Genomic DNA, 23,115 nt, shown 5'->3' on the forward strand with positions numbered 1-23,115 from the left:
AAAGAAAGAAAGAAAGAAAGAAAGAAAGAAAGAAAGAAAGAAAGAAAGAAAGAAAGAAAGAAAGAAAAAAGAAAAAGACCAATCACACCACTTTGGGAGAATTAATAGGTAATTACATATTTTTTAAAAATCACTTTTAGCATGAAAATCCAAATTTTTAACAATGTTGTCTCCAGAATATAATTATAAATGCCACATTAAGTCTCTGAACCAGAAATAAGAGCTTGCTTTTAAGATATAATAAATTCTTTAAGTATTAGGACTGTTTATCTTTTAGGAGAGATGAAAAGTAGAATTACAAGTTACTATGGTATTGTAATTCCTTGAGTAGGTTTGTCATTATTATATTTAAAAAAGTATCCATTCCCTCCTCAGAGGTTCATCATTTGTGTCCACAGAGGACAAAGGCGGCCAGGAAGTGGACAGATGGGAGATCCAGAGTGGTCTCAGAGGATGTCCAACCTCCACAAGTTAGGAGGTACTTCTCCCCATATTGGGACTGATGTACAATCACCAGGACCAGAATCTCACCATGTGAAGCCAGGAGCAATGAAAGCAAGGGGAGAAAGAAGGTGGGGTCCCCAAGCAGAGCGAGATACTTGTTGGGAGAGGGGAGAAGAGCCTGGGATTCATGCCAGCAGGTAAATCCAGTATTGGTTCATTCCCTTCTGTGATTAGTCTGCTTGGGCTGCCAAAACAAAATACCACAGAGTGGGTACCATAAACCGCAGACGCGTATTTTCCCACAGTTCTGGAGGCTGGAAGTTCAAGATCAAGATGCCAGCAGGGTGGTTTCCTGTGAGGACTCTCTCCTAGTCTTGCACACAGCCCCCCTCTTGCTCTCTTTTCACATCGTCTTTTCTCTGTGCATGGCCGCCTGACCCTGATCTCTCTCCGTCTTATAAGGACACCAGTGATACAGGATCAAGGAGCCACCCTAATGGCCTTAGATTAACTGAATTACCCCTTTTAAAGCCCTACTTCCCAAGTAACTTATATGGACTAGGGTCTACCCATATGACCTCATTTTACCTTAATTTCTTCTATAAAGGTCCTAGCTCCAAATTCATTAGATTCCATAGTATTTCCTTTTATTTTAGACGTCTCAGACAAAATAAACTAAAAATAATAGGCATCTTCAGCTATTCCTGTTGCTTTATGGTTGTACACATATAACCTGGATTTCAGCTGCCCCCGCCCCACCTACCCCGCCTTTGGACAAATAAGATAAACTTGATTCAAAACCGGTTCTACCACCCATTAAAATCCAAAGTCTGCGCTGGGATCCTGGGATTGTCCAGGACTAACACCCCTGTGGGCTCCTCCCCACTGAGGCTCACACTTATGGGTGCAGCCTCTATTTCCCCCACCTTAACCAGACCTGAACCTGGGCTCCTTCAGGGAGCTTCACAAAACCTCATCAGGGGCTTCCTCACTTTATTTAAGAGTTAGGGCTGGAGCCAGAGCCACGGAGAGGGGTACTCCTTACATAGGGCACCACCTCTCACCGCCACCTCCCACTTCCCCTCTCTTTTCTTTTCTCTCCTCTTCCCTCTGATGATTATGACAAATTCCTCTCTTTATCACATGCAGAACAGTTTAATAATAACTTCTCTAGCTTGACGATACTCTTGGGTCTCACCCTCTACCCCAAGTGGCTTATTAAAATATTTCTTCATCCAAATATATTCAGAGCTCTAAGAGGAATTCTGGTGAATACGATTTTCTCTCCCTCATTATAAGCACAGAAGGCAGCTCCTTTTCTAATCCAGCCCCCAGGTTCATCCTACACCTCCATAAACCCGTGTGTTGGGGCATCTCCCCAAATGCCTTCCTGTAATGGAGCAGGACACCAGGAAGGCTGCTTGCCTGGTACAGCAGCCACAGCTGGGCAGAAATCAGCCACACGGTCGTGCAAAGTGATGCCACCCACACCGCAAGTCTTTATTTCGCCGAAATGCAACACTCCCCCGTGCAAAAGCTCAGCAGTTTCCCCACGTGCAACTCTCATTACCCACCAGGCAAACCTGTGGCTGCAGGCTGACTACTTAAACCTGCCTCTTCCAGACTTCTGAGTTTTCTCAACTCACAGTCAGAGTTCCCGCAGCCAAGAAATTCTCTCTTGCCACAGAGAAAAAAATTCCCTGAATATCTGTGTCTCACACAATTCAGCAGATCACAAAGGATAAATGGGCACACTCTCTTTGAACTTGGCTTCAGGAGTGTGTCCATCAATCCAACAGATCCTGGCTGCCAGAGACCTCGGAATTCATCAGTCTAGGACCCAATTCGTCCGGTCAAGGTTCTTTATGTTTTCCTTCGTTCATGTCCCTTCTGTCACCTTCCTTAGTCCCCAGTCCCCTTCAATTGCACACACTCCCTACAACTCAAATACCAGATGGTATCCTGTTATTTGACAGAAACTCTCCGAATGAGACTGAGGATGCTGACTCTGAGTGTGAGGGCACTCGACCTATGCAATATTTTCAGCTCCTGCAAGCTGCCTGCAGTGTAGGCACACGCCTCACGGAACGACTGTGTGTGCACAGTGGTGGCTGGAAGATGTCACCATCCTTGTCAGAAGCCACCAAGTCCCAAGTTTCTGTTACTCCAGTCTTTGAAATAAAAGAATCGTAATGTCTTAGTTTTTCCCCTTTCTGAGCCCCTGAGCCAGCCATCCCTGGTAGTTCTCAGAACTTCTTGTCAAGAAAACACGTCGACTCCCTGGCCAAGCATTCCCCTGGGTCTATTTGCAAAAGGATATTCTAATGGGTACAATATTTGAGCACCACTGCATCTCCGTTCCATCTGCCTTATTATCTTACAGGAATCTATCTGTCCTTTGTTTGGAAACGTGCTTATTGTGGAGCCTGGTAAGTCTCAGGCTGAACACGGGAGATTTATGAGCTGTCCTCCAGTTCCTGTCTGCTCTCTCCTAAGGCCACAACCCCAAAAGATCAGTCACTGAAACATGTTTTGGTGTCAAGTCTGAAATTCTGCTTTTTAAGAACATATCATAATGAAACCATGGAAATAGCATGCGAGGGTTTCACTCCTGCCATACCCCAGAAGGTCACATGCTCTAATTCAGCTTAAAGGGACACTAATCATATTCAGCGTTCGAGGAGAGAGGCTTACAGTTGGAGATGACACCATCATTTGCATAGGATGTAAAAATGAAGGACCATTAATTTCATAGCATTAATTGAAGAGCAGAAGTGTTAGACCTCTGTAATTATCTTCAGTGAATACATTTCAGAGACATCTTCGCAAATGAGGCTTGTGTGTGTGTGTGTGTGTGTGTGTGTGTGACTGCGCCAGGGTACAGATACAAGAGCAAAGGCAAGGCTCCACATTGTCCCCTTCAAGATGCACGGATTAGCGCATCATTAAGTTAAAAGCTTAACTTAAGTCTCAACTGCTTCCTTTGTGTGGAAACATGACATGTGTGGATTCCAGGCTCCTGGGAGGACAGTCAGCCTGGAAGAGGATTTCTAGAGCCTTATGCCATGTTTCCAAATGCCTGAGACAGAGGACAGGGAGGAAGCCCTGCAGCCCTGGGATGGAGACAGCATCTCCTATGGCCTCCAACACCCTGTGCTCCAGTCTGCAGTACCCCCACCAGGGCCTGGCACCCTCTCGCTCCTGATTTCATCCCCATGTCCTCCCTACATTCTACACTTACCAGTCCTATAGATTATCCCTACACACTAAACTAGGCACAATGGCTGTGGACCCACAGAGGTAAATCTCACTCAACCGATCACTTTGCAAGCTTAGCCACCTGACTGGTCGGCAACCCCAGGTCAGCATGGAAAGGAGCACCTCTAAGGATTTACACAGCAGATCATAAAGAACCATCTGAGTGACTTAGTAGCCAAAAAACCCAGGAGGATAAAGGGTATGGGGGCGGTTGGTTGGCATGAAAGAAGTGGAAAGCAAATCCAGCCCTGTTATCACAAGTGACATGGTGCTAGGGTCAAAGGCAGCAGTCACAGCCACAGTGGTCCATCTTTGCCTCCGTGTGAATGGGGGAGGGGCTGGAGTAGGGCATTAGGGAAAGAAGGACTGGGCAAGGGCTAAGTGCTGCCCAAGGTTTAAGAGCTGTTTAGGAGTTCTGCTAATTAGCCCAACGTGCAAACTCATCACTTGAAAAATTATGAGCTACTTTTGAACCTTAGAGTCACAGAATCTCCCTGGTGGGTAATTTAGGGTTCCTCAGGGGAAAGGTTAGGAGCCACTAGTGTAAATAAAGCAAGGCATTAGCTAATGAGGTAGCACGACGCACACACTCAGTTGAAATGGCCCTGTCTCCAGTGGCTGGGAAGGAGTGACAATACAGGGAAGAATTTCAGGTACCGATGTGCACAGGTCGGGGAGAACCCGGGGCGGATGAGCCTATTACGATTGGTTATGGTTGGGAACCTCGTCTGACTTTGTGATAAGCTTCTCTAGGTATAAGGGGCTCACTCAGGATGGTGGAGGCTTCCACTAAATTCCTATATGCCTCACAGCTCAATTTGCTCTTCATTTCATGCTTCATTAACTTAGTTTGGTATATTCGCTTTTCTTTTCACCACTTTCTTGAGGTCGATTTTGCATACAACAAACTATACGTATTTAAAGTATACAATTTGATGTGTTTGGAAAAAATACAAACAACAACAAACTATACGTATTTAAAGTATACAATTTGATGTGTTTGGAAAAGATTGCAGTATATATATACTAGTGAAATCGAGATAACAAACATTCCTATCATTTCCGAAGTTCCCCTGTGAGCCGTTGTAATCCCCACCCCTCCATTCTTGTCCCCAGCAACCACTGCTCTGTTTTCTGTCACTGTAGGTTAGTGAGCATTTTCTGGAGTTTTATGTAAATGCAATCATTCAGTATGTACTCTGTTTTGCCAGCCTTCTTTCATTCAGCCACACTGTATTCCCTGGCACCGCACTAGAGAGATTCCCCTCCCACACCAGAAATAGCCTCGTGTACCAAGATGGTGGTGATAGGACATGATACGTACATTACAGACAACATAAACAGTGGTTTTGTATACAACTTTTTTTTGAGATGCTCAAGGAACTATATAGTCATCCCACTTCACTGGTAAATAGGAATATGATCTTCTTTTTGGAGGATGCACTAATCCTTATAGTTTAGTCTTGTCCTATGATAGAAATTCCAAGTCCTTAAGGGAACCTTCTTCAAAACAGTCTATGCACCTCGGTGTGGAACCTCCTGGCTTCATTTTCTTAATTCCATAAAGTGGCACATGGACTTTCTGTGTGGAATATAAACTGAGTACATGTACCTGGAAGTGAGAATGGCTGACTTGGTGCTTGTTGTTCTAACAGCCATTGGAGGAACTGGAATTGCCATGTAGAGGGCGCTGGACTAAGTGGCCTTGAAGGCCTCCATTGTCCTTGACTCCAAGAGGCTAAATGACTCACCCAGAGGTCACCAGAGAATCGACACCAATGTAGAAGCTTGCTTAGGTGTGATCAGTAAGACTCCCTCGAGTATAAGTGTCAAAAACTTGACTAAAAGTGATGTAACCCAAAACCAAAACAGAAGACATTTAGTGGCTTTAACAATTAAAATTCTGGGGGTGGGCTGAATTGGATCCAGGGGCTAACACAGGTCATCAGTATCCAGACTCTTTCTGCCCCTCAGTTCTGGTTTCTCAGCTTTGATTTTATTCTCAAGCAGCTGGGGACCCCAGCAACTTCAGGCATATACCTGCCACCTGTAAGCCTAAGAGAAAGGGAGTTCCTCACCCAGTGTGCCCGCAGCCTCAGTTTTAGCACACTGACTTGGGTGGCGTGTCTATCCGCAAGGCAGGGGGATGGAATATTCTGATTGTTCAGAGCTGTGCTATATATTCACCCAAGGCTGGGGGGCGGAAGGACAGAAGGTCAGCCAACCAGAAGGGCTAAAATGTGGAGGAGGAAAATTCCCCCAGTAAATACTACTACTCAGAGAAAGAGGACTAAATGCTGAGCATATAACAAAAGATGTCCACTACAATTGCTTTTTTTTTTTTTTTTTTACTTTGTATAAAATTCCCATGGCTCTCTTCAAAAACACATAGGGGATTTCTATATACTTGTTCAGCCTTGTTCTATATATGGACTTATGCCTAGCATTAAAATAAAATTATAAGCAAGATTATTCTTTATTTCCAAGATTAGAAAACTATGATCTCTCACTTAAGGACATCAAACATCCTATAAAAATGAGATAACATTGGGGCACCTGGCTGGCTCAGTCAGTTGAGTGTCCAACTCTTGATTTTGGCTCAGGTCATGATCTCAGGTACGTGAGATCGAGCCCTGTGTCAGGCTCTGCGCTGGGCATGAGCCGGCTTAAGAGATTCTCTCCCCTGCCCCATTCTCACCCCCTGCTCATTCCCTCTTTCTCTTTCTCTTTCTCTCTCTCTCTCCCCCTCCCCCCCCCAAAAAAATGAGGTAACATCTCAGTGGGAATTTGAACAGCAGTGTACAGAGCATTTGACTTCCTTAGGACTCACTTGCCTCACATGTGCAATGGGAATAAACAATTCTGTACCATCCTTTTTTAGAAGGTAAAGTTTTGAGGCTCAATCAGATCACCTCCGGAAGTCCCTTCCTTGATTCTGCATGATTCCATATGTACCAGCAGGTTGATGTAATATATTACTCAAAATCCAAACAATCTCACTTTAATTAATGCGAACTAGCCTCGTATGGTAATGGACATTATTCATGCTTTTTTTTTTTTTTTAAGATTTTATTTATTTATTTGACAGAGAGATAGACAGAAGAGCACAAGCAGAGGGAGTGGCAGAGGGAGAAGCAGGCTCTGCACTGAGCAGGGAACCCGATGTGGGACTCGATCCCAGGACCCTGAGATCATGACCTGAGCCGAAGGCAGACGCTTAACCATCTGAGCCACCCAGGCGCCCGACATTATTCATGCTTTGAATCTCTTTCATCTATCAAGGAAATTTCCCATCTTGGGAATCCTGCCATCCCCTACATTTCCCAGTTTCTTCTGCAAGCTAGGGCACAGTTACATGACCAGGACCTAGGATCAAACACCCCTTTGTGAGATTTAAGTTTAGAAGTGACACGAAGAAAGACATGCTGAATAGACTGTGTTGGAGAGAGAGAGTTGACGAGATGGCCATCTTTCAGAAGAAGCCTTGTGCCAAGTCCATAGGAAGTATCCTATGCCCACCATTGGCCAAGTGAGTCATAGGGCTATGCTGGCAGCAGTAGGAGAGGGCTTCCATTGCAGAAGACCTGGAGTCATTTGGACATTGTTCATGGTTTCATACCTCTAATCTCATCTTCTGTCCCCTATGAACTGCTTAATGTGGTTTAATACATCATACCTGCGCACATGTTAGCTTCAGTGGATTCTGTTGTTTGCAGCTAAGAATGGCTTGGCCAATATAGAAACTGATTTGAAGAGTGTTTTCAGGTCACAAACTCATGAAGAAAGAGGCACCCAGTAAGGCTAAAGCAGTGAAAAACCCAGCTAGTGTTAGCAGATGGGACACTGCTAGAATATTTTAAATATTCACCTGTGGTTACCTGGAATTCATATCTTGTGAAAACAAGGGCTGGGGGATACAGTGGCATGAGGAATTCCAACAATGTGAACGGCATGAGTAATTCAGAGGTTACTTCTAACTGCACTAGGGTGCTTAAACTCCCTGCTCAGGGCATGGTCGGAGCAACAGGGACCTCCTAGGACTGTGCTCTATTGTCCTTTTCAGGTACAGGGCTAAAGTCTGAGTTGAAGTCAAATTACAAGGTCACTTGAAATCATAGCTTATTCAAGTGTCTTCTATCAGAGTTAGGACCTTAGTAAGCAAGAATGGGACCTTGAGAATTTAAATTGGGAATATATAAGAAGCCTTCAACAATTCAGAAAATTCTGAATTCCCATGGCCTATTGCCAAAAAGCAATTGGACTTGCAGAATGGTAGAAAAAAATCTACTGAATTCTCAGGTATGATGCCAGCTGGAGCCAACTGAGCAACACCACCTTATGAGTTTGAGGTGGTGTGTATAGGATGTGGTACACTCTCTGAACCATGATAAATTTATGATACTATTTTCCCTTCTATAACCAAAGTACACGGAATTTAGAACCAAAAGGTAAAAACAACAGGGCAGTGCTCAGTATTAGATCTAATGATCCTATTGAAAAAGTTTTATTTTCAATCCCTGTACTTCTGGGCACTGCCAATGTTAAAGTCTTGGTGCCCAAGGGAAGGAGAGTTCCACCAGGAACATGGAATGTCTCATTGAAGTAGAAAATAAAACTCCTTCTTCTCAAGAGGATATCATAGACTTTCATGCCACTGGAAAAACAGGCAATAAAGGGGTTTTCAGTGCTGACTAGGGAGATTGATTCTGATTAACAAGGTAAAACAGGGTAGTTTTTACCATTTTGTAGAAAGAGTATTTTGGAAACCCAGGAAATCCCCTTGGGTCCCTCTGTGTATTGCCATGGCCACTGGTAAAATTCAATGGCAACCAAACATAAGAAGGACCATAAGGAGAGGTCTGATTGTGAAGTGCCTGGGTGGTTCGGTCAGTTAAGCGTCCAACTCTTGATCTCAGCTCAGGTCTTGATCTCAGGGTTGTGAGTTCAAACCCTGCATTGGGCTCCACACTGGGCATGGAGCCTACTTAAAAAAAAAAGAAGAAGAAGAAAAGAAGAGGTCTGAATGTTTAGAAATAAAAGTTGTAGTCCCCTTGTCAGGTAAAGAACTCTAACCTGCTGACGTGCTGGTTCTGAAGGCAAAAATAACATGGCATGGTGGTGGAAGACGATGTCACTAAAACCATCCACATCCACAAGACCACGTGCACAGACAAGGACAATATCAGCCATTTATTTCTCTCCCTTGCCATGTATACGTATTGACTATTCTTCCTTCTTTCCTTCTTCTGTCTCCCTTCCATTTTTTATAGGGTGTGGGGGTAACATCAAGTGGTAATTAACTTTACTTTTACTCTGAGCCGCCGAGTATCAAGATGGGATTGTGACAGAATTGAAGAAGGTGAACATCCCCTGATGACTTGAGCTAAGAGCTTAATGCGTAAACTGACAAGACTTTATGCTATCCCCCTTTTGAGAAGAGGGTGGGCGTGCTTTTCAGTTGTACAAAGAATACTTGCATGATGTTAGGCAGAAGCATTTTGTTCTTGTGATTGGAGGAGTTTAGAATTTTAGTATGGAACAAAATTTATAGGGTTGTTGGACAGTCAAACAGTAGACATATTTTATGTTGTGGGTCGCCATCTATATTTTGAACACTCTGTCAGTATTTGGGAATCTTCTGCCTACCCAAGGTGAAGGTGAGACACTTGCTTTCCCAGCCTCCTTTGCAGCTAGAGATAGGTTTCTAAAAATGTGACCTAGTATCCACTAATCTACTAATCACTAATGATAGTTCAGATTGAAAGGATAAAGAAGACGATGCCATGAGAAGTTCATTCTGGTAAGGAAGACAGCAACTCATCCAGTGTGGCCTGGGCACTATTCCTATTGACACACCCTCCTAGCTTGCTTATGTGGCCTCATGGAAACTCCTTGAACCACCACAGCTTCTTTGCCAAACTCCCCTTCCTGCTTCCACGAGCTACAGCAGGTTTGTTGTTTGCAACTCACTGCTATCCAGAGAAGCTTTTGCTGCTTGCCACAGTCAATCCTAAAGAGCACAAAATAAGGGAATCTTCCTTGTCTGCAGATGTTGGCATATCCCAGCTGTCCCTGGCTCAAAACGCTGAATACACAACAGGTAAAGGGAAATGGTTCAACTTAAACACTCCTTTACACAAAGGGACATTAGCGCAGCTGCAGTTTGCCTAGAAAACTTAAGAGTGGCGCATAAAGGGAAAGCCCATCTGTTTGGGGACACTAAATCTGCGTGTAGTCCACAGGATATCACACCCAAAGCAGGGACTCTAACTGCGAAGCCTAATTCTATAGACAAATCGTATTTGCCCTTATGGCAGCCTAGTGGGACGCATCACTGCGTCCAGGGAGCCGTACAGTGGATTAGTTGGTGGCTGTTACAGGTTAACAGGTTTGCAATGCAGTTTAACTAAATCTACATTTCCTACTGGCATTGAAGAAAATTCTGAAACAGCTGATCAGAAAAGAACACAACGAAATGTATTTTCATTTCAAAACTCAAGGCAAGTTCTTGAAAGGGACCTCAAGATTTCCCACCAAGAATATTTAATGAGCCACAGTTCCAAGCATGCTTAATTAAGTTGTTACCTATTGAGTATTCCTAACAATTGTGACTTAGTAGAATTTGTGTGAAAAATAAGGACTGGATAGGTATTAGTCAAGTTGTCTAGTCTGTCAAAACTTATGTCATCCTGGCTTACTGAACTAAAAATGATGAGAATTATCAAAAGGATGGTTTGTTCCCTGACTATTCACACATACAAACTATCTTTCCTTTATAGCACATTTTAATACAAGTGCCCAACATCCCCCTGCTTTGCTGATACCATATGGTGTTGATGTAGGTTTATTTAGGTTCTTTGTTATCTGGGGAACTGAAAATTGACTGGGGAGTTAGACAAGCTCTTATCTCCTGCTGGCTTCTTTGCTTGCTTATGCTGCACTTTAAATAAATCACTCAACCTCTGAGCCTCTGTTTTCCCATTTAGAGAATGGGATCAGTGATGTCTGCTTTGCAGGCTCTTGGGAAGCCAGGGGAAAGGCAGGGCTCTGTTGTTTCCTGGGAGGCTAGAAGCTATTGGAAGCAAATGCACCAGTGGTATTCATGAGAAGGTAGCAACAGCCTGCAAAAGAAAGATACTGCCTTTCCCTAGACTCATTATTCAGACAGCTCAAAAGCAAGTGCCTCCCTTTTTCACATTTCCCTCCAGAGAATGTCCTGTTATTTCCCTGGTATTAATTGATGGTGGGCACCCATATTCTGAATTCTCAAAGGGAGGAAGTGCTTCCTACTCTTAACATTGGCTTATTTTCTTTTTTTATTTGCTTTGTTTGTTTCCTCAGGGGAGTAAGAAAGAGGGAACGTGGCTTGTGGGGTTAATTGTGTGGATTACTAGGTGCGTGCACAGAACGGCCCAGCTGAGCTCTACGTGCTTGCTTTCTCCATGGTACTTTCCTTGCAGCAAACTTTTTGAGCAAGAAATGAGGAACTCATTTCCGAGCCAGGTTCTTCATGCTGACAAAGTTGCCAAGAAGGCATGAGGCCATCCATATTCTTTAAGATGAAGGCTACATTTCTGCAACAAAGAGACCCAATCATATGGTGACTTGCTGAGAATATGCTTTCATGGGTAGCAGTCCTGATGGGAGCAGGTCAAGATGGCGTGGCTCTTCTCCTGTCATGCTGAGACCTGGGTTCCTTTGACCTTAGTGTTTTATCATCTCAAATGCAATTCTACTTAAATCGTACAGTGAGATCTAACATGGGTTCCATGAGAATGTTGGGTATTTTCCTACACTGGGATGTTTGGGTGGGGCCTCTGAATTAAAAGTACCTGGGTCATAATGGTCTTGAAACATTCCAGCATGCATGTCAACAGTACTAGGCCAGTCCTTGTTCTCTTCTCCAACTCTTATTGACTGCAACGTTGAGATGAGGTTGCAAAAATACTCAACAGTGATAGGTCTATACCAGCAGGAATATTTTATTACTTCTCCTTGAGACTGTCTATTTTGATGGGAGGAGAAGCAGTTCCCAAGTCATTCAGGTGGTGTTTGGTGACCTTTCTAGGGCTGAGACCTGGAACAGCTGCCCCTCAGGCTCACTTCTGCCCACCACTGTTCTCTGTCCCCTAACTAAAATTTCTGGGGACCTGAAGACAAACACATGATCCCTCCCACAAAAGCCTCAGCTCTGGTGAGAGACAAAGACTGGTGAAGGGTGCACACCACACACCAGGGCAAGTGCTCTCCACAGCGGGGCAGGCAGGGAGCTGTGAGCACAGAGGAGGGGCACACAAGATTTCCCAAGGAGAAGGGAGGTCTGATCTGCCTACAGGTCATCCAGGTAAAGACCGGGGTGGGGGGGGGTGAAGAAAGACTGTTCCAGGTAGAGAGGAACATTCACAAAGCAGTGAAAGGCAATACAAGCAGATCCTGAAAATGACCAAAATGAAGAGGACAAGGAGCACAGGTGGTAAGAGGTGAAGTGAGAGAAATAAGTAAAGGTCACTTCCTAAGGAGTCCTCACTTGCCATCTGAGGAGTCTAGGCCAGATCCTGACTGCAACTGGAAGACACACACAAAAAATGTTTTTAGCTGTATTATGAACCTATTTGTGTTGTTAAAAGATCACAGGGGGCACTTGGGTGGCTCATTCAGTTGAGCGTCTGACTCTTGATCTTGGCTCAGATCATGATCTCGCAGTGGTGATATCAAGCCCCACACTGGGCTCCACGCTCAGTGTAGAGTCTGCTTCAGATTCTCTCTCCCTCTCCCCCTGCTTCTCCCCCCACTCACCACTGCGTGCTCTCTAAAATAAATAAAATCTTAAAAAAAAAGATCACTCAATAGCAAAGAGGAAGGGATATTCCTAAATGTGTGATCTCAGATCCACCAGCATCAAATTCACCTGGGATGCCAATTAAAACCACAGAACCTTACACCCCACCTTATACATACTGAACCAGAATCCCAGGGAGTGAACGCTCCAAGCCTTGACTCACTTAGAAGACACCCTCCAAGTGATTCTGATGCCTATTTAAATGTCTGTGGTACCAATTCTTTTAGGGTCCTGGTCCAGATAATGGAGCATCCAGTCCTAGGGACATGAAAGGAGTCTATTATGGCAACAGATTCCAATGAGGAGGGTGAAGAAAGTGCTCATCACCCACATGAGGAATTAGGGATAGAACTTTGGCCCTGAGAAACCATTGCTGTAATTCCTTACCCACATAAGCAAACACAGAAAAATCTGGTAGAAGATAAGAAATAACTATCCTTCCGGGGCGCCTGGGTGGCTCAGTCGTTAGGCGTCTGCCTTCGGCTCAGGTCATGATCCCAGAGTCCTGGGATCGAGCCCCACATGGGGCTCCCTGCTCAGCGGGAAGCCTGCTTCTCCCTCTCCCACTCCCCCTGCTTGTGTTCCCTCTCTCGCTGTGTCTCTCTCTGTCAAATAAAAAAAAAAACAACAAAACAAAACAAAAAAAGAAATAACTATCCTTCCTCTGGGTGGTCAATGGACACTCAAGGAGCCTGTTCCCAGGATGTGGATATGCTGGGGACAAGCTCTGTAAAAACAGATTACACTTCAGGCCAGCAAAGTTTGCAGCTCAGAAACACTGATTGGTGGCTTGCAGCAACAGTGCTGCTCCTTGTGGCATTTTGTTTGTTTGTTTGTTTGTCTTTCAACTAAGTGAAGTCAATATTCATCCCATGGCTTAGAAAGTTGACATTGACAAGGACAGAGACATTTTGATTGGTGCATCTGCAGTCTGGCTGCACCAGAGAAAGGTCAAATGCTCCTCTGAACTGGCCAGACCTGGCATCAGTAAGCAGAGTCTGTAGGGTTGGAAGGCATCACACATTAAGACTAGTGAAGCCTAGAAGAGAGGAGGCATAAGAACTTCATTCTCCCCTGCAGCAGAAATCACCATCACCTGTGTTTCTGCTGGGGCAATTGTTTTTGCTTTTATGGGTTTTCCCCTTGGGTGGCTGTTTTAGCATCCGTGCTGTCATTTTCCTTGGCTGGGAACCCAAAGCCAGTGGGGGGCTGACCCAGGAATAGAACCTAACCTGCTCACCCTAAGCCTACTGCTCTAAAACTGTGCCCTGCTGCCTCATACCATGAGTGATCTTTTTCTAAAAAAGAAAAAGCCAGAGACCACAGAGAGGCTTTCCAGAATACAGTTCTGCTCTGTCCTGTATATAATATTCACCATATTCAGAATCTGGTTTGAACTGAGAAAATTCTATTGAGTCCTATATTAGAGCAATGCTGGCTTTGGAAACAAACGGACCCCAAAAGTGCAGTAGCTTGACACAGTGAAGTTTCTTTCTGTGTGGCAGTTCAGTGCAGGTGTTCTGGATTGGCAAAAAAAAAGGGGTGGGGTGGGGGGGTGGGGGAAGGGTTCTGTTTCATGTAATCAATTAAGGATTCAGGATGACAGAGCCTAGGCTGCTTTCAATCTTTGTCTTCCAAGGTCACTCTGGGCATTCCCCAGACAGTGGGTTGGGAAACATGGGAATTTACATGGAGCATGGAAATTGTGAAGCCTGGAAGTGGTACACATCCCTTCTACTACACTCACTGAAATAAAATCAGTTCATGGCCACACGTAACCGAAAGGAGGCTGGAAAACGCAGGAGAAACAAGTTATGATAAGTAAAAAATGCCTAGCAATCCACAGTCAAAGATGGAAGAGCTTCCAGGAATAGTTGTGACATAAGCCAGGGGACTCCAGAAGGACTCTTCATTTGTTACGTTCCACTTCTCATTAATGTACTCACTACCTAGTCCACAAGCATCTATTAGGTTCTTACTGTGTAGGAGATGCTAAGTATTGTGCTAAATGCTTTGAAGGGATTTTTAGGTGTTTTAAGACTTTGTTCCTTGAAGAAGTTCACAGAATCATGGGAGATTCAGACCAAAATGGTGCCAAACAAGGAGATAAATGCTACAATACGGAAGTATAGGAAGAATTACACAATTCTTTTGGAGGGGGGATTCTGTGGGGGAAAAAATTCACCTAGGTGGGCCATCAGGGAGGATTAAAGAGCTTTCCAAATCAAAAAGAAAGGGCAATTTGAGAGAGGGAACAGCATCAGCAAAGGCATGGAACTCAAAGAGTGGGGAATGTTCAGAGAATGGAATGTGGTGCACACAACAGGTGTAGTTTAGGGTGAGGAGGGAGATACACAGAAGGCAAAGGTGGAAAGCTGGGTTAGCATGACATCACAGAAGGCCTTGGAAGCCTGCACAGTGTTTTTGGTGTTTATCCCTAAGCCAGTGGTTCACCTTTTCTTTAATTATATACTGTTTTTACCTCACTCTTCTCAGATACCTGGTTCAAATGTTCATTCTGTATGTGTGTGGTGACTTGCCTTGGAGTATTGTGAAATAAGGCTGTGCTGTGTCCTCGGGACTCAGTCCCTCTCCATCTCTAGGCTGTGCTCTGTCTGCTGAGCTGAAGCCTCAGGCTTTGTGTGGTAGCAACACGGCAGGAGCACACTCGGCCCCGGTGTTAAGTTCACATTCAACACCAAGTTCTCTTGGTGTGTCATGGGCTTAGAGTGGCTCATATGCCCATTCCTCAGCTCTTGTCTTCAGTGTGTAGTTATTTATTGTTGTGTTTTTTTTTGTTTTCCTGTGAGGTGGGGTGGGGGGAAGGTGGGGGGGAGATGAGCTTCGCAACCTCCTAGTCTTCCATCTTGCTGACGCCTTGAATCAGTATTTTATCTCACGAAATGTACTCCTCTGGTCAGCCTTGAACCCAGGCTTCCCTACTGGGCTTGGAGTAGTCAGAGGATGGTTGCCCAAAAGGAAACATAGGTACAGTTACCAGAGGATGGGTGAATGGACACACAGGCAAGGAAAAATTCCTTCCCAGAATTTCACTGGACAGACTGCGCCCAACTAGCCAACTGCTAGGACCCAAAATATGCCTTGGGCTTTTCTGACATGTCTACCTTTTTATAAGCCACCTCTCTTTTTGGATGGTTCCAACTCCCTCAGCTGGTCCAAATACTCTCTCTCTTTAAAAATTAAGGAAAAACAGCTCAAATCCACTTCCTTTATGATGCCCGAAGTGTTCATTGCTTCCTGCAAAAAAATTATAGCACTGAATACACCACTCTTTAGGAAACAAATGTTCTCTACTTTCTACTACTGCTTGCCAACTTTTAATGACTACAGTTTTCCCATCCAGTGTGACTCTAAACTCCTTTAGGGAAACAACTTCACACATCTTTATCTTCCCTCGATACCTAATTTATATTTCCCTTGATTTACATATTTATATCCCCCCTTGTTCTAAAATGAATCGAAGGTATCTTATAAAAATGTAATTGTACCACAAAGTAGAATAATATTAAGAATAAGTAGGTGAGCTTCTTTGGGGAATCCAGTTACTATATAAGAAGTCTGACTACTCTGAGATTCTGCCATGCTGTGAGGAAGCACAAACTAATCATATGGAGAACAAGCTGCCAGCCATCCCCTTGCTGTTGTAGCCATCCTAGTTTAGGCACCAGACCCATGAGTGAAGAAGCAATTTCATACACTATAGCCCAGGCAGAAGGCACATGGAGCAGGGGAATCTAGCCGACAGCCAGTACTGAGGACCCAGATACAGGACCACAGCCAAACTGCCCCAAACATACCTGGCCACACAAGCCATTCCTGCTGAGGCTCCACATTGTGTAGCAGACATAACTGCCCCTGTGAGCTCTGATCAAATGAAAACTTGACTCCCCAAATCTCATTCAAGGCACCATGCCAGACTCAGAGGACAATGCAAAGATGTAAGTCTTGCTTGGAGTACAGAAACCAGACATCTGAAGGAATAAGAACAAGATTTACAACTAATAGTTCCAGTTTTCTGGATAAAATGGAATAAGCACCCTCCACTCTGTCTCTCCTGGTAATAAGGCCTGGGCAGAATGCACTGAGGAATCTGAAAAGTACATACTAGTGAGCATGTTGGGCAAGTATGCCAAGATTTGAAGCACCATTTTTTTTATGTCTGGTATCTCATGAATTTATGCATGTATAATTCAGAATCTGTATGCATTCCTGTATCCAGAATACACTGATAATTCCCAAAATTTAATAGTAGGAAAACAACACAATTAAAAAGTGGGCAAAGACTTCAACCAACATTTCACCTTTGAGGGAAACAAATTAAAGCCATGAATTGCCATTACTTATCTATGATAATGGTTTTTTTAAAAATACAATACCAAGGGCTGGTGAGGACAAGGAACAAATGAGTCTCTCATATATTGCTGGTGGGAATATGAAATGGTACAGCCACTCTGGAAAACAGTTTCATAGCTACAGAGAAAGCTAAATGTTCATTTCCCAGGTGAGCCAATGATCCCATTCCAAAAGCACTTGAACAGGTGAATGGATAACTATCAAAATACATCCTTACAAAGGAATATTACCCAGTAATAAAAAGGAACAAACTTTAATGAATCTCAAAGACACGTCAAATAAGAAGAACCAATCCCTACTGGTTACATCCCATATGATGCCATTTATAGGGTATTCTCAAAGAGCCAAACTGTAGTAATGTAGAACAGAACAGTGGTCACCCTCAGTTTGGGTGGGGGAAGGGTTGCAAGTACAAAGAGAAAGCATGAGGGAATCTGCTGGGATGATAGAGCTGCTCTGTATCCCGATTGTGGTGGTCCTGGCTATGTAACTCTACACACATATGAAAACGCGTAACTATACACCAAAAAGAGAGATGAATTTACTTTAATTTTTAGAATAATAATTTTTAAAGGGTGGAATGGAAAATATTGCACCTAGACAATTGTCTATAATAGAAAAATTGAAAAACCATACTACATGAAGGAAGAGGACACCTGAGAATTCTACTAGAGAAACAAAACCTACCTTTGAGCTTTGACATTTCTAGAGTGTAACTGTGATGGTGCTCAGCCCTGGTCCAGCAGCTCTCTTTGCTGAGGGCCACCCCAGCCATGAACTATGCTGACAGCAGCTCCTGGAATGAAGGGCATTTAAATGCTGACAGCTTAATGTAGGCTTTGATCTGAGTGTTGAAAGTGGGAGAGAATTTTGAAAAACTGAGATTGAGACAGGGCCATCTTCCAAATGCAAAGTGTGTGTGGTGGCCAGTCTCCCAAACAGCCCCCAGTGATTTTTGCCTCCTGATACCCACACCCTTGTGTGGTTTCTTCTCACACTGAATCAAGGCTGCTCTGGGTAACAACAGAGTAAGGCAGAGGTGATAGTGCAGGACTTCTGAGGCCAGCTCATACAGGGCATTGTGGCTTATGCCTCATCTATTAAATGCTCATTCTGGGAGAAGCCAACCACCATGTCAGGAGGTTGCTCAAGCAGCCCTGGGTAGAGCCCACATGGAGGGGAAGTGAGACGACTTGTCAACAGCCAGCACCAACTCAACCTCCATGTGAGTGAGCCACCATGGGACCCTCAAGCTCCAATCAAGTTTTCAGATGACTGAGAACCCCAGTAGATATCTCAGTGCAAGCTCATGAGAAACCCCAAGCCAAAACCAGCCAGCTAAGCTGCTCCCCAAATTTCTGACCCACAGAAACCATAAGAGATATAAATAATTATTGCTATTTTAAGCCACTGAACTTTGGGGTGACTTCTTTTTTTCTAACCCAGCTTAGGTACTAATAAAATATCTCAGCCAGCCTGCAGAAGAAAGAAAACCACAAGACATGTTCAGAAGATAGTCCTCTCCCAGAGGCCAGAGAGGCTCCAGCTGGGCACCAGGTAGAAATGAGCTGAACAATGGCCACAGCAGGAAGAATTGAAAAGAAGGGACACAAAGGCAAGGTGTTACAAAGAGAAAATTTCCCAGTCACCCTGGGGTTCCTTGCTGAACAATTAATGGCTATTTCTGGTGACATCAACAATGCTAATGCTCTTAGCAGAAATATCTTAGGGAACACAAGCAAGCCGTTTCCTTTCTACCTTACTTCATCATGCCATATGACAAATACCAGCGAGTCATTCACCATAGTCATTTTCCTTTCTTCCCAGACATGGTATTATACCACATTTCTCAGCTTCCCTTACTATCCAGTGTGGCCGTGTGACCACATTCTGGAACATAAGCAGCAGTAAGGTACAGAACTTCCAGGACTAAACCAGGAAACCTCCTGCATGCTCCTTTGTTCTCTCTTCACACATGTGCTCACTCCATGCAGAGGGTGGGAGGCCCCAGAGGATGGTAGGTCAGTAACCATCATGGGCCCCACATTCCCTCACAGAAGGCCAGCTGCCAAATACCTGTATTTGACAACTGTATGAGCAAGAAATAAATTTCGCGTTGTGTGAAAAAAATAAATAAGTGAAGCTATCAGGAGAGTGTAAAGTGCGCATAGGGAAAAATGTAGAGAATGAATGAGCCCAGTACACACACACACACACACACACACACCTGGCTGGATGCTTGTTAGAAACGAGCCACGACATTATGATCTTGAGCTTTCTAGTAGCCAAAGCAAAAAGGAAAACATGATCAGTGACATGATTGACAGAGACCAAGAGATTTATTAAAAAAATAATAAAAAAGAAAGAAAGAAAGAAGTCTCTCAGCAAAAGTGCAGCTACTTCCAATAATAAAAATAAATAGAACTTTTCCCAGTGAGTCTCCCTAAAGAAGACACTGCATGATAAACAATGTCCTCAACCATATCCTAGCAGTGAGTAGAACCACAAGATTCATAACTTCATTTCTTCTAACATCCTTCAATGAAGGATAAAAGAAGGGATAAAATGCCATAGTAAAATCTAGTAAAATCAGTTCTATGGGGCCTGAGGTGGGGGAAACACAAAGTTTCGTGGTTGAATTAGTTCTCTGCTGGTCTGGTGGTGCTCAATACCAAATGTGAGAGCATCTAGAGGTATGAATAAACTGTGACTTTCTTACAGAGCCCCTCCTCAACCAGCAGTAGATACTTGAGATATTTTGGTTACCTGATTCACTGGCACTTACGTGTATAGTTTTAAGGGCAGGAAAGGGAAAGTAGTGGAAGGAGGCCCAAATGTCCGTGTGCTACTGCCCTGTGACCCCACATGACCTACCAAACCCTAGCAAGCTGCTCGTGGAAACCAGAGTGTTTGACCATCTCACGTGTCTTGCTGTATTTTCTCCCTGTGTATTTTCCTGGGGCGATGTAATTAGAACACTGACTAGAGAATGAAAAAAGGAAGAATAATCGAGTATAAGTACAACTGCAAAAAGTCATTATGAAATGCTTTCAAAACCAGTAATTACCACTCTGACTTAACATGTAAATCACTATGAGTATTTTATTTGAACTAAAACTGGATGCTTGTTATTTGACACAGAATGCTTTTGAGAAAGACCTAACGGCTTCTCATAATTGGGGTCCTTTCCAAGCCCTCCTTAGAGGAGGAAGAAAGGGATAGTCAGGAGGGTAATTTAATGCTTGTAGTTAAAACCTTGACAGAGACCCACTGTAACGGGGAAAAGCAGAATGGGATGAATTAATAAATATGCAAACTAACTTCTGATAGGCCCTGTACAAGCAAATTCAGAGAGTGGTTTTTAAAGTGAGAAGCTTCAAGACTGGCCATTGGTAAAATAAAAAGGTTATTAACCATACCATGAAATCAAGACTTCTGAGGAACTGGCCTGATCTGAGAGGAGTTGATTGGAGCAGTGAGGACGGAGCGAGTGTGAAGCCCAGGAGAGCTCTGCGCCCTGAGACCCCTGAGACTGACTTCTTAACAGTGCTCAGTGAACAGTGCCAGTCACGTCAGTGAGCATTTAAAGGAAACTACAGAAAACTGATCTTTGGTGGGCTGCGGAGGTTCCCACAACAGGGGAGTGTGGTATTGCAACAGTAGCTTGGTAAGTCTTTGGATCTGGGGTGTGGCAAGGGGAGGATATTTGGAATTAAATGCATTTAAATCTGAGTTGCACACCATGCATAGTGATAGTCATTTAGATTCCCCTAGAGTCAGGCAAACTAGCTGTGAATCTGACAACAAGGTGGATAAATTATTATCCTGACAACTCAAAATCTGGCGAGAACTGGAGAACGACTCCAGTAGTAATGACAGAAACAGGTCAGGCTCGGACTGAGCCAGAGCTAAGTAACAAATACTTCTAGTATTTTATGCAAAATATTATTCAACCATTCTTCCTTCAGTTCAGTGAAGCTTAGAAACAATAAGAAACAGTATTTATATGACTTTGGCGGAATTTAGGAAAGCCGCCAGGACGCCAGAAATCGGGAGGATCAATGGGTGAAGATGGATTTATGTTGTATCCTTTTAAGTGGTGCTGTAATCTCAGACCTCAGGTTCTGCCTTCAGAGTGACATAAACCTAATAACCTTCCCCAGCCTTGGAAACATTTCTTCTCCTCCCATCTCCAAGGCGATTTCTTCTGCTTCAATCTCTGGAACTACAGCGAACCACTCCTAAGACAGTAATACTGCCTTGCTCTGTAGACAGGACAGGCACCCTCAGTTGCCTACTCAATAGTCATTTCACTCTTTCCCCTTGTAAACAAAACCCCACATTTGCTTGGCAAGGCATCCTCATCTACTTGGCTGTGTGCCTCACTGGACAAGTCATGGCAATCCTGTTTCTCTTGCCAGTCCTGGCTTAGGAATAAGCAGGGAGACCATTCTGTGTACTAAGATGTGAGGAGGAATCTATTGGGTGGATTCTAGGAAAGGTTTCTCAGCTTTAAAAAGTGCTGCAGGGGCAAAATCGTCATTCTGCAGCAGATTCACGTTGTCATGGCTGTGTGTGCTTGGAACTGGGATAGCAGTTCTGCAGCCATAAAGGGTCCTAGTCAAGGAAAAGTCAACTAATGATAGCAGAGTAGGAAGACAGAAGGAACTAACATCCTTGATGTCATTAAGGTCCCTGAATCAGTGAACCTGGAGCTCCCCATTTTAGAACTTACAAATGTTCTCATTGTTTAAGTGATTTTGACTTGCATTTTCTAGTTTTCTATTACTTGCAGCTGAAAGTATAACAACTGGCAAAACAGATATGTGTGTATTTATACTCCTCGCATTAGGTTTCATAATAAACACCTTTGTTATTACCCACTGCATCTGCCATACACCAGTGTCAATGAATGCTGGTTTCTTGAAGAGGCAAATGCATGGATGGATAGATATGCCATTCTTAATACTAGCTGCATTCCCTAGCCTAGTAAATCATAGGTGAATAAGCCAGAAATCTATTCTAGATGCTTCCCTATTCCCTTCTCTCCATAGCCAGTTCACCTCCAAGTTTTGTTCATTTTGCCTTCTGGATTCATCTCAAACCTATTTAATTCTTTTCATCTCTACCACGATTCTATTTCAAGCTACTACTGAGTCTTAACTGGACTAGTGCAGTAGCCTCCCAAGTAGCCTCCTGAAATTTCTCAATCTATTCTCCACACTGCAGCCAAAGGGAATCTTTCCAAATGCTAAATCTCCGACTTCCCCCACTTTCGTCCTGGATTAAAGGATAAAGAACAAAATTCCAGAATTCATAAGATTCCACAAGCCTACATGGCCTGATGTCATCTATCCTTCTAGGCTACCTCTTGCCCTTGATACTCTAGCCAGAGAGACCTTCTGTTGATTCCTTGATGTACCCTGCTTTGCACATACTATTCTATCTGCCTGGCCGGCTCTCCCCCCAGCTCCCCTACACAATCACATACCTGTGTGTTCCATCTACCGTTTTTCAGGTCAGTCTTGCCTTCCTTCTACTCTCTGAGCAGACGGTTCTCTGTTGTACACTTTGCTAATACCATATACCTTTCAGTCATAGCCAGGATGGCCATACAAACTGAGGACACTTCTGATAGTGAATGGTGGTACTATTAATAATTACACTGAGACAACATGCATGAAGAGAGATTTTCCTGGACTAACAGAACATTTGGTCACCCTAGTCTCTAAACTTACTTTTTTGTTTTTAGTGTTTTCATTTAAAGTCTGCCTCCCCCAGATCTCTACATGGGCAGAGACCATGTCTTTCTTTTCTCACCATCACATTCTCTATGCCTAGCACAGTCCAGATTTAGTAATAGACACTCAATAAATATTTGTTGGAGGAACATTGGAAAGAAGGAGTATAACTCAGCTCACATTTTCCTTTCCTGTTATTTTTTACATTCTTCTTAGATCAGTGGTGATGTAATGTTATGCTTTATTCTCATGTATTTTAAAATATCTGATCATTTTTGCACAGCACTGCTTTATTGCTGACTCATGCATTTAGTCAACAAGTATCTACTGAACATCTAGAAAGTGCCAAGCATGAACTAGATGCTAGGAATACAATAGCAAACAAGATATAGTTCCCATCCTCAAGGAACTCACAGTCCCATTAGGGAGTACTTGAAGCCCACTAGGATTCTAGATCGG

This window comes from Phoca vitulina, unplaced genomic scaffold, assembly GCF_004348235.1.
Source record: "Phoca vitulina isolate PV1807 unplaced genomic scaffold, GSC_HSeal_1.0 scaffold6, whole genome shotgun sequence".
In the NCBI taxonomy this organism is placed as follows: Eukaryota; Metazoa; Chordata; class Mammalia; order Carnivora; family Phocidae; genus Phoca; species Phoca vitulina.